Below are 15,901 nucleotides of genomic sequence, written 5' to 3'. Positions count from 1 at the left end.
CCTTGTGTTTCTTGGCCCAAACAAATCTCTTCTGCTTGTTGCCTCTCCTTAGCAGTGGTTTCCTAGCAGCTATTTGACCATGAAGGCCTGATTGGCGCAGTCTCCTCTTAACAGTTGTTCTAGAGATGGGTCTGCTGCTAGAACTCTGTGTGGCATTCATCTGGTCTCTGATCTGAGCTGCTGTTAACTTGCCATTTCTGAGGCTGGTGACTCGGATGAACTTATCCTCAGAAGCAGAGGTGACTCTTGGTCTTCCTTTCCTGGGTCGGTCCTCATGTGTGCCAGTTTCGTTGTAGCGCTTGATGGTTTTTGCGACTCCACTTGGGGACACATTTAAAGTTTTTGCAATTTTCCGGACTGACTGACCTTCATTTCTTAAAGTAATGATGGCCACTCGTTTTTCTTTAGTTAGCTGATTGGTTCTTGCCATAATATGAATTTTAACAGTTGTCCAATAGGGCTGTCGGCTGTGTATTAACCTGACTTCTGCACAACACAACTGATGGTCCCAACCCCATTGATAAAGCAAGAAATTCCACTAATTAACCCTGATAAGGCACACCTGTGAAGTGGAAACCATTTCAGGTGACTACCTCTTGAAGCTCATGGAGAGAATGCCAAGAGTGTGCAAAGCAGTAATCAGAGCAAAGGGTGGCTATTTTGAAGAAACCAGAATATAAAACATGTTTTCAGTTATTTCACCTTTTTTTGTTAAGTACATAACTCCACATGTGTTCATTCATAGTTTTGGTGCCTTCAGTGAGAATCTACAATGTAAATAGTCATGAAAATAAAGAAAACGCATTGAATGAGAAGGTGTGTCCAAACTTTTGGCCTGTACTGTATGTATATACGGTATATATATACCTTCTCTATACCTATATATACCTACATGAAAAGGGATTTTAATCACATAGCCTACATGAAAGCATAACATAGCCTACATAAAAACAATTTTCAGCATAGCGACATTGTGCAAAGGTAATAGAGGCTTTTTTTTAAAGGTTATAATGGTATTTTAGCTTTGGATTCTGAATTTGATCAATAAAGTTTGTTCTTGACAAATTCTGCCTGATCCATTTTACTATATAGTTATGTCCAGACTTTATATTTGTTAATTTACTCTGTCAAATATTGTTTTTCCTGCTTTCATTTGTAAAATTACATAACTATATTTCCGTTGTTGCTTACAGTGTGAGTAAGTCTTTTTTTTACCACATAGTACCTGTATGTTGTTAGGTGCTTTTTATGCACATAGCTTTATACTGTATGTTAGCGTATAGACTACTTTTGTGCATTTAAACAGATTCCAGCCTTCTTAGAGGAATAAAGCAAAGCTGTCAGTTACTGCTGAGGAAGAAAAGTAAAACATCTTGCAATTAATTTATTGACTGATTTCAGTTTTATTGATGCAGCTTGGATTCTGAGGACTAAAGAAAAGGAGTTAATTGTGATATTCTGTTTAATGGACTTTTATTTTCAAGACTGGATGAGTTTACTAAAGTCATGTTGCAACGAGAAGAAATCTCAAAACTCATGAGCTTAGACAAAATTTTGAATTTTCAATTGAATTTCAAAGAAGAACCTAATGTTGGCAGAAAAATGTTGTTTTTTGCTGACCTCCAGTGGTTAAAGCACCAAACACACACCAAACCATCTGAGATGCCTTCTTTGGTCAGATTTGCATCAAACTTCAGACTTTCAACTAGGTGAAACAGTGCTTTATTTCCTGTGTGAACGTTTTGTTTTTTCCCTAAATAGACTGGGTTAAAGTGTTTAATTGAGTTAAAATTCAGGACACTGACTCCAAACCTCCTCACATTCCTATGCTGAGGTAATTAAGTGCATTCACTCAAATACTGTATTAAGTACAATTTTAAGTACTCATAGCTTACTCATATAGGATAGGATAGGATAGGATAGGATAGGATAGGATTCTCTTTATTAATCCCCTATGGGAAAACTGTTTTGCCACCATAAACAAAAAGATATACACAGTGTGTAAACAAAGACATAGACACAATCCACACACTATGTCACACCAGGCAGAGGCATTGAATGTAAGTACATTGATCCACTGCAAAAACAATAAGAGGGTCAGAAAAAAAAACAATACAGTCAATAAGTTAAGGGGAGGATCACAGAAACACAAAAGTACAAACTGTATGCAGACAATAACAGCATAAATGCATCAACACTGTTCATTAAAACTGCTGCAGGAACACATGAAGTTCTGAACCTTTCAGTGAAGCATTAGGCAATAGGAGCCAGTTGCTCCTGCTGCTCCTTTGGAAGATGGTATACAAGGGATGGTCGTCTTGTGACAGAACACACCTGAGCTTTCCTCTGGTTCTCTGCTCTGTTAATGGTCTCCAGCAATTCTGGGGTCAGGCCAATAATTGCCTTCTTGATCAACCTATTGATCCTGTTCCTATCGCTGACACCCCAACAAACAACAGCACTGATAACAACACTTGCTAAAATATCTTGATAAAAAACATGCAAGAGATGTGTGCAGACATCAAATGACCTAAAGAACAATCTGGACTGGACCCTTTTAAATGTTCTCCATCCAGTCCAGCTTGTTATTCACATGAACACTGAGGTGTTTGTTCGAGGGGACCACCTCAACCTCTTGTCCTGTAATCAGAACAGGGATAACCTCAGCTTTCTTCCTTCTTAAATCCACAATATGCTCCTTAGTTTCTCTACATTAAAAATAAGGCAAGCTTCTTTACGCTATCTAACAAATCTGCTCACTTCCTCTTGATAACTTGAGTTATCCTCTTTTAAAATGTAGCCAACTAGGGCAGAATCATCTGAGATCTTTTGTAAGTGACATGATTCATTCACATGCCTACAGTCAGAAGTGTACAAATTGAATAAAATGGAGATAAAACTGTGCCCTGTGGTGCCCCTGTGTTGGTGGTAATGGTGTCTTTTCTTGAGTATTTCCATTTTATGCAACTTTAAGATAATATTGTATTTTTTAACTCAACTACATTTATTTCCCAACATAACTTACTTCACGGATTTATATAATTAATACAAAACATAATCAATTATTACAGATAGCAAGCTGCATATACGTTATTAAAAATAGCTCCCCCTTTACCAGTTGCAACATTAAGGTGATTATCACATGAATGCATAACTAGTACTAATCCAATAATATAATATAGATCTATATTATTCTGAAGTAACCATTCTGCATAATGAGTACTTTTACATTTGGTGCTTTTAGTAGATTTGTACACTGTAGTATTGCTACTTTTAGTTATAAGTAAAAGATCTTCTTCCACTGCTGGAAAATACTGTGATAAACAGTATTTTTCTATTTATCTACAGGATTAATCTGATCTATGATCCTCACAGCATATTACAGTAAATTCCTCCTCTGTGGTGCTCAGCACTCTCACAGCAGTTAGGGTGATTTAAACCACAGCAGGTGGAGTTTAATGGGGAGATAAGTGAGCTAAATATTGTATGAAACTACACCTTCAGCCTCTCTGTATCTCTTTATCTCGTTTTATTTTTCTGCCGGGAGGCTCTTTCCTGTTATTATCCTGCTCTCAAGTAACCATCATCAACCGTTATGTTTAATGACATTTGAGTCATAGTTTCCAATGTTTTCCCTGTTTTGTTGCCTCAAAATAAAATCATTAAAACCTTCATAATGTAAGCTCAAGATCCTTACTCTTTATAAATGAGTCTCATTAGTGTGCAGCAGCGGGGGCAGAAGCAGGGGAATCAGTGTGGCATTTATCAGGAGCTAACTGACATCCAGGGAGCTGTTTGAGCTCATGATGGCAGTCAGTAATGCTTCTCTCCTCCTCTCACCTCTGAAACAGAACAAGAGCAGCAGCAACACGTTATCCAGCAGCTGGATTTCTTGTCCAAATTCTTCTGCACTGGGAAGAAATGATTGTAATGACAACCAGGGGTGCCACCAGAGATTCTGGGCCCCATAAAAAGATCACAATGGGCCCCACTACCACAGCCCACCCTACACAACTGCTGTAACCACACCTCCAGAACCCAGTCAGCTCATTCAAAGCTTTTAGTGACTTTACTTTTGCAGAGTTGCAACTCTCTTGTCATCCAATATGTTGAGACCAGACCTCGTAACAGGTCACAAATTGTTAGGAACTCATGGTTCAAGGTATCAAAATGACTGCCAGAAATAATTAATTATTATTATTAATAATTGTTTATTATGTGAATCATTTGACATTAAATCACCTCGTGGGGCACCATTCCCAAAAAGGGGAAAAATGTCAGCCAGTTAATGATACCAGTCTCATAAAACATACTAAACTATCAATTTGGAACTCTGATTGATAATTAAATAAATATCTATAACCAAAATTACGGCATTAATAGTAAAGGTTAAAGGATTTTGGAGTTGACATAGCAGTGGATGACTATTCATTAACTGTTGTGCGATATTCAACAGACAGCAGGTATGATTCCAAAAGCATTTCTTCACAAAGAAAGCAAAGCAAAACAAAACACACACATTCTAAGTATATACAAGCATGGGTGTGCATATGTGTATGGGTGTGCGTGAGAGAGAGAGTGGCAAAAAGGTGTGTGTGTGTGTGTGTGTGTGTGTGTGTCTGTGTGTGTGTGTGTGTGTGTGTGTGTGTGTGTGTGTGTGTGTGTGTGTGAAACAAAAGCTGCCTGGCCTTCAAACAACATGGCTGATAATAGGAAACTACAAATGGATTGTCCTGATCAATGATTGTGGAATCAAGAATGACCTCAGAGGTCAGGGATGAGTCTACCTGACCATGTGGTCAATCAAACAATGGAACAAAGAAAAAAAAGCGGGAACTTTAACTTTCCTCTTAAAGAGAAGTCATGTTGAAAGCCAATTTTTGTGAGTATGCGTATGTGATTTATGTTGCAAAGGGTCTGGGTTAGTACAGAGGATGTTTAGTTCCATGCAAGACTCTGTCTGTGTAAAGAATTAGCAAACTGACATCAACTTAGCTTTGATGAAGCAATCTAACCAGTGACCTAACTGGAAACAATCACAACAATAACTCAATGAAAAGCATTGCCCAAACCCAACCAGCGTTGTGCAAGTGTTGTCACTTCGAGGTGTTGTTATGGATGTAGTATGTTTTTTTTTAAAGAGACTGTATTTAAACTGTACATTTTCTGTAAAATGGAAGTGTATTTTGAAAACAGACAATGCATGTAACCAGCAGAAGTTGACATGGCGTCCAACATACCCAAGCTATCTTGGACGTTATACATGGACTTGGAAAGTCCATGACCAAACATTGATATGCGATGAGGTAGGAGTGTGAATGCGCTGGCTGTCAGCAGGCCACATTAAAAGCAAAGCTGCAGCTCCTGCTGTGAGGGTGTAGCAGGTCCTCCTGCTTGACGTCCTACTTTTTCAGAAGTACAAGGGTAAGAGCCAGATACCAAACCAAGAAGCTGAGGTTTGTTGGCCTGGTGACATCATGGGGTCACATATCACTGTGAGACTAGTGCCCAATCAAGTTTGAAAACTGGCTCCATGGGCAGGACATCTCACTGAGATGTAACAAGTGAGGCATCCTGTGGAGATTAGTGCCAAATGGCTATCCTCAATCATGTGCACATAAGTTAACAAGGCTGTTACATCCATTTTGAAACAAGAGATTCAGTGTTAACATATTTATTATATTTAAAAAAAAAAGTATTTTCTGAGCTAGTGTTTAAATGGATAACATTTCTGAATGATTTTGTATATTGTCACAAAAAAATGTTCCTAGAAGAGGCCTCACTTTTCTTCCCAGTAAACACTCTTTACAAAGATATTTTAGTAACAAGGCTTCTCTTTGAAAGAGTGAGTCAGTATCAGAGAGTGAGAGACAATACTGCCAAGCCAGTGAGCTGAGTGTCTCTGGAGAAGGTAGAGTGTAAGAGAGATCACAGCCTTTTGTGAACATTAGAAACTGAGAGTTCCCATTTGGCTCCATCAATTTGCCTGGAGGGGAGGACTCAAGAAGTGAGACAGAGATGAAAAAGATGTAGCCCTGATCATATTATTGATCTCAGAGCGCTTCAAGTATGACCTGCAATAACAAACAATAAATGCAGCCCTGTTTTAACACTGTATAGTTCTGTACATGTAAACAGAGACAGATCTGCAGGTCTTGCACATTTTTATGTAGCTCACGGCTATGGAGTACATGCACTGGAACAATAGGATGACTACAGTTGAAGGACTACAGTTCAGTTCATGGCCTCAGAGAGAGAGGTCACCAAAAACAAGGATTTACAAGTTACATACACAACCTTTAATGTGTATGTTGCATTTTATTGCTGTAGATGTTTCAGGTTGTGCTCATTCTAACTCCTTTATATACTGTTGTATACCTGTGAGAACCATGTGTCTCTAACAAGTAAAAAAAACAGCCCTGCTTTTAGCTTTGTGATGATGCATTTTCTAGCTGATCCAATAGAGTTTTTAAACACCAAATCTGGTGGAGTTCCTTTCCCTGTGTTTCCTGTTGTTTCCCCTCCCTAGTAGGCTCGTTTGAGATGAACTGCGCCTCGTCTGGAAAGTGGATGAGAGCCAGCAGCTGCAGCAAGAGGAGGTGACAACAAGCTGTTGTGAAGTCAGACAGTTTCCCGGTAGTTTCCAGCAGCCTTCTGTCTGTACAGGAAGTCACAGAAACACTCACATCCTGTCCGATATGGTGTTGATTTATTAAGATATTATCAGACGTTTGTTCTCAGTCTTCAATTGTTTTAATTATGACAGATTAGTTTATCAAAATACTTTACAGGTGATCTGTAATTTATGTTCATGGTTCAACCTGCATTTTACATGAATTCTGATGTAAATCAGCATCATATCAGTTTGCTCCTGCAGAGCAGACCTGTCCCCTCAACTACACAGGCTAAATGAATTGTGTTTGACTAAAAGGTTAATATTTTCAGAGGAAAAAAAATACAAGAAAATAGCTTTCATTAAAGATAAGTCAGATAAAGTCAGGGCTTCACATCTGTACAGATGTTATTTTAAGAATCCTCACATGCCACTGACCACAACATTTCACAATAAACTGTCCTAAACCTTTCTCTGTGTCCAGAGGCCTGTACTACGAAGCCAGTTCAACTTACCCAGGATATCTTCTCTTTATCTGGTTTGACTAACCCTAACATTGGCCGTCTGGATAACCGATACGACAAAGCTGGTTTGTCAACTAGGTCAGTCAACTCTGGGTTTTCCTATCCAGCCACGAGCATGGTCATGTGAAAGAAGCGGGGGTGTTAATAATGAGAGACATCGTCAGAACCATGAATGAAGCAGGCTGCTTCATATCATATGAGATGAAACGGTAGCAAAAGTGTTTGTGACTACAAGACAGTAACATGTCAGTGGCGCGGGATGTAAACGACAATCTGTAATATATAAACGGAAAATCTAGAAACATTGAAAACACTGTCCAAAACTTCACAATCGTCCAAGACTAAAATTACATGCAGGTATCACTGAGCTATGGGCCTATGTGACATTATTATAGAGTAATTTTTGCTGTTTAGTTGGATGATGATAACACTACTCTGAACATGTCACATAAAACACTATAAAGTGATGCCAGACTGTTTCTGCTACTGGAGTAAAGGATGGAAAAGTAGTTAATGACTAATGAGGTCTATCTGACTGAAATGTGGCATTTATACTAACGGGAGCCAATTAACAGTGTGTGGATTATTTTACTAATAAAATATTATCTTTTTTTCCCTAGTTCTCATTATGTAGGTGTCTCACATCATCACTGCGGACTAAAATAAACTTCACATAATTTCAAATACTGCAGAAACAGGTGTTCAGTGTTGTGAATGATCTCTCCATTTGGTAGAAGCTCTGTTTTGAAATTAGAGGAAATAGAGCCCTGGAACAATTACCTTATTCTACTGATCTATAACAGCATATAGGCTCCTCTCTTTTACCTAAGACTCCAGCCTTTAGTCCATGGATTCTTTTTTCTTCAGTGATCTGATTGGTCAGAGGTTGGGGTGTGGACAGGCCATGATCCAATACCCTGAAGTTAACCTGCTTTGGAGCAGGTTAGCTGTTCAGCATAATTTGCCATGGTGATTTATCCCGGTAAAAAGAGAACCAGCTTAATGGTACTGAAAACTGAGAGTTAACCCTGAAGTTACCTCGCTAACTTAAATCCTGCTTTGTAATACAGGCCCTAGCTTGTGCTTGCTTTTTGGGTCCTAAATTGAACTGCCATAACAAAAAGTGACTCAAATGTTGCTGGTAAATGCAGAGATGTGTCAGTGAAGAACACCCAACTTTGGAAAAAAAAAATTAACCAGGTTTACAATCACTGGTGAAACCCCACTAAGGCTCACCAAAAGCCAACCGTTGTTGTTGTTAGTTGGTCTCACTCACATTGTGGCCTGCAGCTTGGCAGCCATCTTGCCTCCACCTTCAGATGACAAAATTAGCTCATGTAGGCCTATAACGTCACATTAGAGACGTGGAAATGCTACGTATTAAAAGTACAAATGTAACGTATCAGTGATTTGCAGAAACATACAATGCATGCATTTTCCTCTGGCAACTGCGCTGATATTAAGCATTTACTTAGCCTACTAAGAAGTAGTAGTGAGAGTTTCTTAACACATAAAGGATCACTTCATCCTTCAGTTTATCACAAACTAATCTGTAAAGTAACTAAAGCTCTCAGACAAATATAGAATAGTAAAAAGTACACTATTTACCTCTGACATGTAACAAAGTATAAGTATAAATGGAAAAACTCAAGTAAAGTACAAGTACCTTAAATGTGTTCTTCATTTCAGTACTTGAATGAATGTACTAGGTGACATTTTAATACCAGAGAAGACAATGTATCACCGGTATTAAAAGTGCGTTTACATTATTTTGTCATGAACATGTTATCAGTGACTGCAGCTGCCATGTTTCTGCTCTGAGCAGCTGAAATGCAAATGGGAATGTGAGGACCATTAAATGAGATTAGAGTGACAAAAAATTAAGCAGCTGGTTCAGGATCAGTCTAATAACACATCACAGGTTCTTCATGATTATTTTCTATTAACTGAGGGGAGAAGGCATTACTGCTCATTTATCGATGTTGCTTAATTCACTTTGACGTCTCTGTCTCTGCTGCTCTGTGTGTGTGTGTGTGTGTAGAAGGATATGTACATAATGAGTGTTTGTGCAGTGTGTTCATGCAGATGCCTTCAGGGGTCGCATGGGACTGAGTGTGAGTTTATGTGTGTGGTTATAAAGACTGAAGAGTGCATGTGTGTTTGAACAAGCGATAACAGAGAGGTTTAACAGCCTCTCCAAAGTGATAACAGCAAGAGGAGGCTGCTGATGTGGCTCAAAGAGGCAGATCTGTTCGTCTATCCACCTGTCTGTTTCTTTGCACAAACCTACATCTCACACAAAATGAGCTTGTGAGTTCTGCATGCAGCTTTTATGGATAAGAAGAATAATAATCACCAGCCAGTATAAACTTATATCTGTTTATTGCCAGACCAGTGGTGGATGAAGTAGGCTACTTAGATCCTTTACTTAAAGTAAAAGTAGAAATACCTCCCTCTAAAATAATTCATTTACAAATAAAGGTCCTGCATTCAAAATGTTACTTGTTGGGCAAAAGTACAGAAGCATTATCAGCAAATACTGTAAGTATTAAAAGTAAAAGTACTTATGATGCCTCATTCCAGTCGCCAGAAACAATGTGGGCATCGTACATTTCTGCAAACCAAATGTTAAATTTGCAAATTATTGTGTAGTAGATATATTGAAACTTCATGAATCAAAAACGCTGTGGTTAAAGCTATAGTGCGTAACTTCTGTCGCCTCCCAGCGGATATTGTTATTACAACTAATAAGCCGGCGGCACTTCCATGTACACAGAGTAACACTCGCCACACACCGTGTACACAGAGTAACACTGGCCAGTCGCCACACACCGTGTACACAGAGTAACACTCGCTTCACACCGTGTACACAACGCTACACAACGTGGCGAACACCAGGATGCTAACATTACATTACGTTCATAGCACCATTTCCAAGGAAATAATAAAGTACTAGGTCCAGTACATGTAACAGCAACACATACTACTCATAATTATAAACCAAGTCACTTACTTATCCAACAGCAGCAAGGCAACATCTGTGTCTGCCCTCAGCCCAATTTCTTCCTTCAGGGCTCTTCACCGAGGAAAAGCGACAGCAATACAAATCCTTGTTTGCCTTCTCCGTCGGTCACTTTCCTTCTTTGCTAATAGACCTTCAGCCGAACGTCCAGGCTTTTTCTTTGTGGTTGGATCCACTTCTGAACCGTGTCTCGGCCGCTTCTCCACCATGTTGCTTTCTCTTTCTACCTGCGCTCTACCTCTTGCTGTCACAGTCTCCGCTCGTCCTCCCCCTCCCTTCTTGTTGTGAGGAAGCATTTCCTGTGTGCCAGCGCGGGAACGTCGCCGGTCTACACGCATACTAAAAATGATATATATTGAAAAATACCGCGAGATGTTAGAGGAGCCGATCGGCTTAATCAGCATTGTGTTATCTCCTCTAGTAGTGGCTTGGGTGAAACGGACATTTACGGACCTGTAGAAGTTACGCACTATAGCTTTAAAATGTGTTTAGGTTTAGGCACAAAACCGCTTGGTTAGGAAAAGTCATGATTTGGCTTAAAATACGTGGTTTGGGTGGCACAACCCCAGCAGGAAAGCAGCAATGTCTCAGTTATAAACAATCACTTTTCATGACAAAAAAAAGCAACTTTGTCTCTTTAAAAGCAAGCAAAAACCTTCGTGGCCACTTGTAGTTGTCATTTAATTTACAGTGGCAACCTCTGAGGCTAAAAAAATGAAGCCAATGCTGAAGTGCCAAAAACTGCAGTTCCTCTAATGGCCACTGGAGGCTGGGTCCAAGAGCGGGTCAATCCCCATAGACCCCCATGTTAAAATGCCTTACTTAAATTAACAGCAGAAATAAACATTTTTACAGCTTGGTACATTTTTTTTAATCTTAATATTCTTTTAAATATTATTTAACCCCTTAACATTTATCCATTCTTGGAACCCATTGGCTGTATTCGGCGTCTGACTTCCGGCAGACGGCGATACAGCCTCTGGGGGCAGACCCCCGATTTTTTGGCATTCCGGTTTGATTTGGGCAGAGGAGGCGAATTTCCGTTTCCGACTTCCGTTTATATATAAGTAAATATGCTGAACCATTGCGATGGATTCAGAGTTTGCAGTGACACCAATTATGTTCCGCCTCGTTAGTTCACCGCACGGACCGTTTAACCTGGCAACAACTGCAGCCGGCTCAAATGTGATTGGTCAATATCACGCAGACTACAAACAGCCTACAAACGGAAACCAGGGCTCTTCCACTCTTCTTCCGGAGGCAAGATCTCCAGGGTTTGCCTACAGACTCTACATTCACTGAATGTAGAGTCTGTATATAGAGACTAACATTTATCAGGCTAACAGTTCTGAATAATGAAGGGTGGGCCGTTTGAGTGACAGGCTGTCTGCCGATAGTGTCAGCTTCTCAGTCAGATCCACCCCTCACTCCTCCACAGCTCCAGCCTCTCGCCCAAATATGGTCACTTCTGGCTCCAAAAAACTAAAATGCCGACGGCGGAAATGCTGAATTCAAAGTTTCAGAATGGGAGTCCACAAACCAATGGGTGACTTCATGGTAGCTACCTCCATTGTTTTTACAGTCTATGGTTAAAAAACAACCGCTACCTGTGGCACTATTCCCACCAGAAAAGCAGTGACAGCTCCATGTTTGGTGGCTAAAAGGCTGCTACAAACACAATGATGACTCACTAAAACACAACCAGCTTGTTTTTTTGGTCTCAAAGAGTGGTCTGCAGTGGTCATGTGTCTTGCCTAGGTGTCACACCATCCACCATCTCCTCCACCTCCTAATGACAAAATTAGCTTGTATACTATGTCCCTTTAGAAAAGTTGATATGCTAGGTATGAAACATGCAAATGTAACATATTCATGGTTTGCAGAAACATACACTGCCAACATTTTCTTCTGGAGACTGGATGCTGTATGGTTTCTTTCAAAGTGTTATCACTTTAACACTCTGTTATTACTAACAAATACATATAAGAGCATTTTAGTGTTCATCAGTGCGGACCCAGTTTTTAGATACGTTTTATATTATTGGGTAGATTAGTCGTATAATACTGCATTATGTTATATATCATATGTTAGATGTTTTTTTATGTAAAGTACACTTGTAAAGTACAAGTATGTCTAGAATTGTACTGAAGTACAGTACTTGAGTAAATGTTCTCGACATATCACATGATCTTCTGCAGATGGATAACACAGTGGAAAGGTCGAGAGACATGATATAAAATAGCAAAATTCCAATGGGAATATGAAAAAATACAAGAAAAGTATCTGGGTGGCACAGTACAGTGGTACAGTGGTTAGCACTGTCACCTCACATCAAGAGGGTTCTGGGTTTGAATCCCCCAGCTGGCTGGGGCCCTTTTGTATTGAGGGTGTATGTTCTCCCCGTCTCCTCCCACAGTCCAAACACATGCAGGTTAGGTTAAATGGCGATCCTAAATTGCCCGTATAGGTGTAAGTGAGAGCATGAATGGTAGCGATCTGTCCAGCATTTACCAGTGTCAGACACCCCCACAACCCTCAACAGGATCAGCAGTTACAATGAATGAAAGAAAAATATAATTTTGTGGAGGAGCCGTACAGATTGTGCAGGAGTGTGCAAAATATTACCCAGGAAATGTTATTAGTTGTGTCTGGCAAAGATCTATTAAACTTTAATTCATTCACTCTACATCTCCCCATGCAATAATGGCTCACATGACCACAATTTGGAAACCACTCAGGAATCTGCAAACATTTTCTTCCAACTAGTCAACAAAAGGCACCATTTTTTTTTAGCTCTGTTTCCCTCTGCAGTCAACCACAGGATATGATACACTGGAGGAGAGGCCGACATTTAAAAATGCAAGTTGATAGAGTTGCTGAGTTGCTATTACCCTGGAAGCTAACTGTACAACATCTGATTCCTGTGACAGAGTGAGAGGTTGGCAAAACTCCCACATTACAAAGGATGTAACTGAGGTTTCTGGAGTAACTCAGAAGCCATGAAGTGCCTTTCTGTCTCTCTCTCTCTTTCCTCTTTCTTTCTCCTTCTCACACTTTCTGTCTCTCTTACCTCCTCCCTCTCTCCCACATAAACACAGAGCTCCTGACACATTGATTATGTGTTTCAGCTGATTGCAGACGTCAGCTCTGCAGAGACAGGAAGGCTTGTGTGTGTCTGACTGTGTGTACATGCATGAACCCATAGGCTGTTGAGATAAAAAATGTAACCATAAATCATTGGAATATTCCTTTAATATTCCTGCTGGGATTTAAAGTTTGTCAGTAAGTTGACAGTGTTTCCTGACATCTCCTGTGATACCTCTGTGGTACCTCTGTGACTCTGCGGTTATACAGGCATGACACCTTTGTAAACATATTACAGGTAAACTCTGTTTCCTCTTACGTGAAGAAGCAACAGAGGTTTTCAGGCGGGGTTTAACAGAGGAAGCCACTGGTTGGAATCAGCTGCAGCAAGTTAGAGAAAGAAAGCGAGTGCATCCGGAAGTCAGGCGATTGACCCTTCAAAATAAACCTGCTAATTCCATAAATTCAAATATATTTGTAATTATCTTCATTCTTAATCTTTCTAATCATTTTGTTTTTGTTTCTTTGTTTGTATTATTATAGTTAACAGATATTAAAACAAACACATAATTCCTGAAGTATACTGAAAATGCAAGAGGGTGATATTCAGAGTGGGGTCTTGAGCCTTTGTGAAGGTACATTTAATTAAATATTTTGCATAAAGCTTTCTATGAGTTGTTAAGAAAATGAGGACAAAGTTATTTGGATTTGTAATTAAGGCAGATTATAAACAGTTGACCTCAGTTTGGAGGTGACCTGGTGATGTGACAGGTATCACAGCCATGAAACTTACAACAAGATCCATGGCTGTATTAACCTGTAAGGGGCCCTAGGGCAAAAACAAACAAACAAACAAATAAACTAATAGCCAAGCAATATGACATCTACTGTCCTTTGGTTCTCTATTTAGATAATACTTAAGTCAATCAATAAATAGGAGAGAAACCTCAAGAAGGACAACACGTGAGAAGTGGAGGAAGAACAAGGTAACAAAAACACAATGATTCTTGTTTTCCTGTGATTATTCACTAAAGAAAACATAGCCTACTTATTTCAGTACATTTCTGCTAGTATATCCCCTTAAATCCTACACACAGGACCTTTAAAGTACTTGAGTAAATGTACTTTGTTATTTTCCACCACTGCAGTTGAGATAATAAATATTTCCTGTTACTATTTACAGAGTATTACGTGTGCAGAGCATATTCTGTAAATAAGTTTAAAATGTCAGGACACTAAAAGGGAGTTTTATTTTGAAAGTAGAGACACGGGAAGTTCTGTTGGTAGTCATTGTAGCCTTGCTTACAGATCTGTTGTATTTGGTCACCGGTTTACGGCTCCCCCGCACACTTCAACCAGCAGCTGCTGTCGCTTCAGTTCACGTCAGGAGGTAAGGAAAATATCCAGACGTCGTTTCATGTTTATCAGCGCGATTATTCCCCCGGTATAATCATGTGTGTCTGTGTGTGTGTGTGTTCGGAGATTTATCCCGTTCAGTTTTTGGTGAAGTTTGCTGGTGTCATGGCAGCGCAGGTGCGTAAATGCGCAATTAGTGGTAAATTGTCTTTGCGCGTAAAGTTAACGTGTAGCGATGAGGTGATGGGAGACAGCGGTAGCGACGCGCTGTTCATGTGGGGGTCTTTTTGGCATGTGAAGGCATCCGTCCTCTGCAGTGGTTCAGAGGAGCATCCTGGTGTTAGTGTGTGTGCTGGATTGCAGTGGCCACATATCAGCCATGCGTTACAGTGTGGGGGAGCGTGTGATGTTGAGTCTCGTGTGAATTAAATCCACGGAGCCAAACCCTGGCCCGGAGGCAAACTCTCGGAGGTTCCCTGAGGAGGGCCAAGACGGGTAAGACCTGAACTGGAGGAGGGTGTCGCTTCTTCCTTATTTTAGCTCCTTGATAGATTGCAAACAAAACCACTTCCTCGAAATCAGTCAGTCCATTACACAGTTTATACCCCCTCCACCAGCACCACAAACGCTACCTTATCACACCCACGTGTGAGAGCTTGAAGTATTTATATTTAATGGCAGTTCTGCTGGTTGTTATTGTACATTTCTATCCAGTCACTCTCCAGTCAGTTTATCAGCTCATCTGTTTTTCTCACACAGAGTTGTCTTAAATGTTTCCTCCCTCACTTAGCTGATACAGATCACTCTACAGTCAGAAGTGCATTGAGACTTCTGACACTTATGATTCATCACCACTTTGGGTCACCACTAACAGACATCCCAGGACAACCACCGCTTTGTGGGATGTGAAATTGTACATTATATACTGGGAAGTGCCCTCAACATTTAAATCTACAGTTATTTAGTTCCTTGCAACTCTTTCTTGTTACTTAGGGGATGATGTGTACGTTTCAATTATTTTGTCTTTGCTGTAAGGCTGCAACAACATGAGATTTTCATGGTAAAATAACCATCTCAGAAAAATATCACAGTTTCACAGTATCACATTATATGATTCTACCCAGTTACTATTACTATTATCAGTTACAGTGACCCTTGAAGGATGGAAAACAGAAGAGTTTTTTTTTTCATTGAACAAATGATTTCTTTTAATAGAAACTTAAAACCATTTTTAATGGAAGTTTATGTACAAGGTCTGACAGGCAGTGGCAGAGGAAGGGGTAGGGTGAGATTCTCTGTGCG

At 39.9% G+C, this 15,901-nt stretch overlaps 1 protein-coding gene across 2 annotated transcripts in view; it reads left to right on the top strand.

The window, feature by feature from the left end:
* The first annotated feature begins 14,556 nt into the window (after positions 1–14,556).
* pld1b (phospholipase D1b) overlaps positions 14,557–15,901 on the top strand; it is a 77,843-nt gene continuing 76,498 nt past the window's right edge. The window contains exon 1 of one of the 2 annotated variants that reach the window (XM_033639099.2): positions 14,557–14,633. The gene's annotated coding sequence lies outside the window, so the exon portion shown is untranslated. Of the gene's footprint in view, positions 14,634–14,977; positions 15,095–15,901 lie in introns of those variants that run through there. The other variant, XM_078162572.1, reaches the window with a different exon arrangement.

Source organism: Epinephelus lanceolatus, chromosome 20 (assembly GCF_041903045.1).
Source record: "Epinephelus lanceolatus isolate andai-2023 chromosome 20, ASM4190304v1, whole genome shotgun sequence".
Lineage (NCBI taxonomy): Eukaryota > Metazoa > Chordata > Actinopteri > Perciformes > Serranidae > Epinephelus > Epinephelus lanceolatus.
The sequence above is the reverse complement of the archived record's forward strand: the minus strand, read 5'-3'. Positions and strand labels throughout refer to the sequence as shown.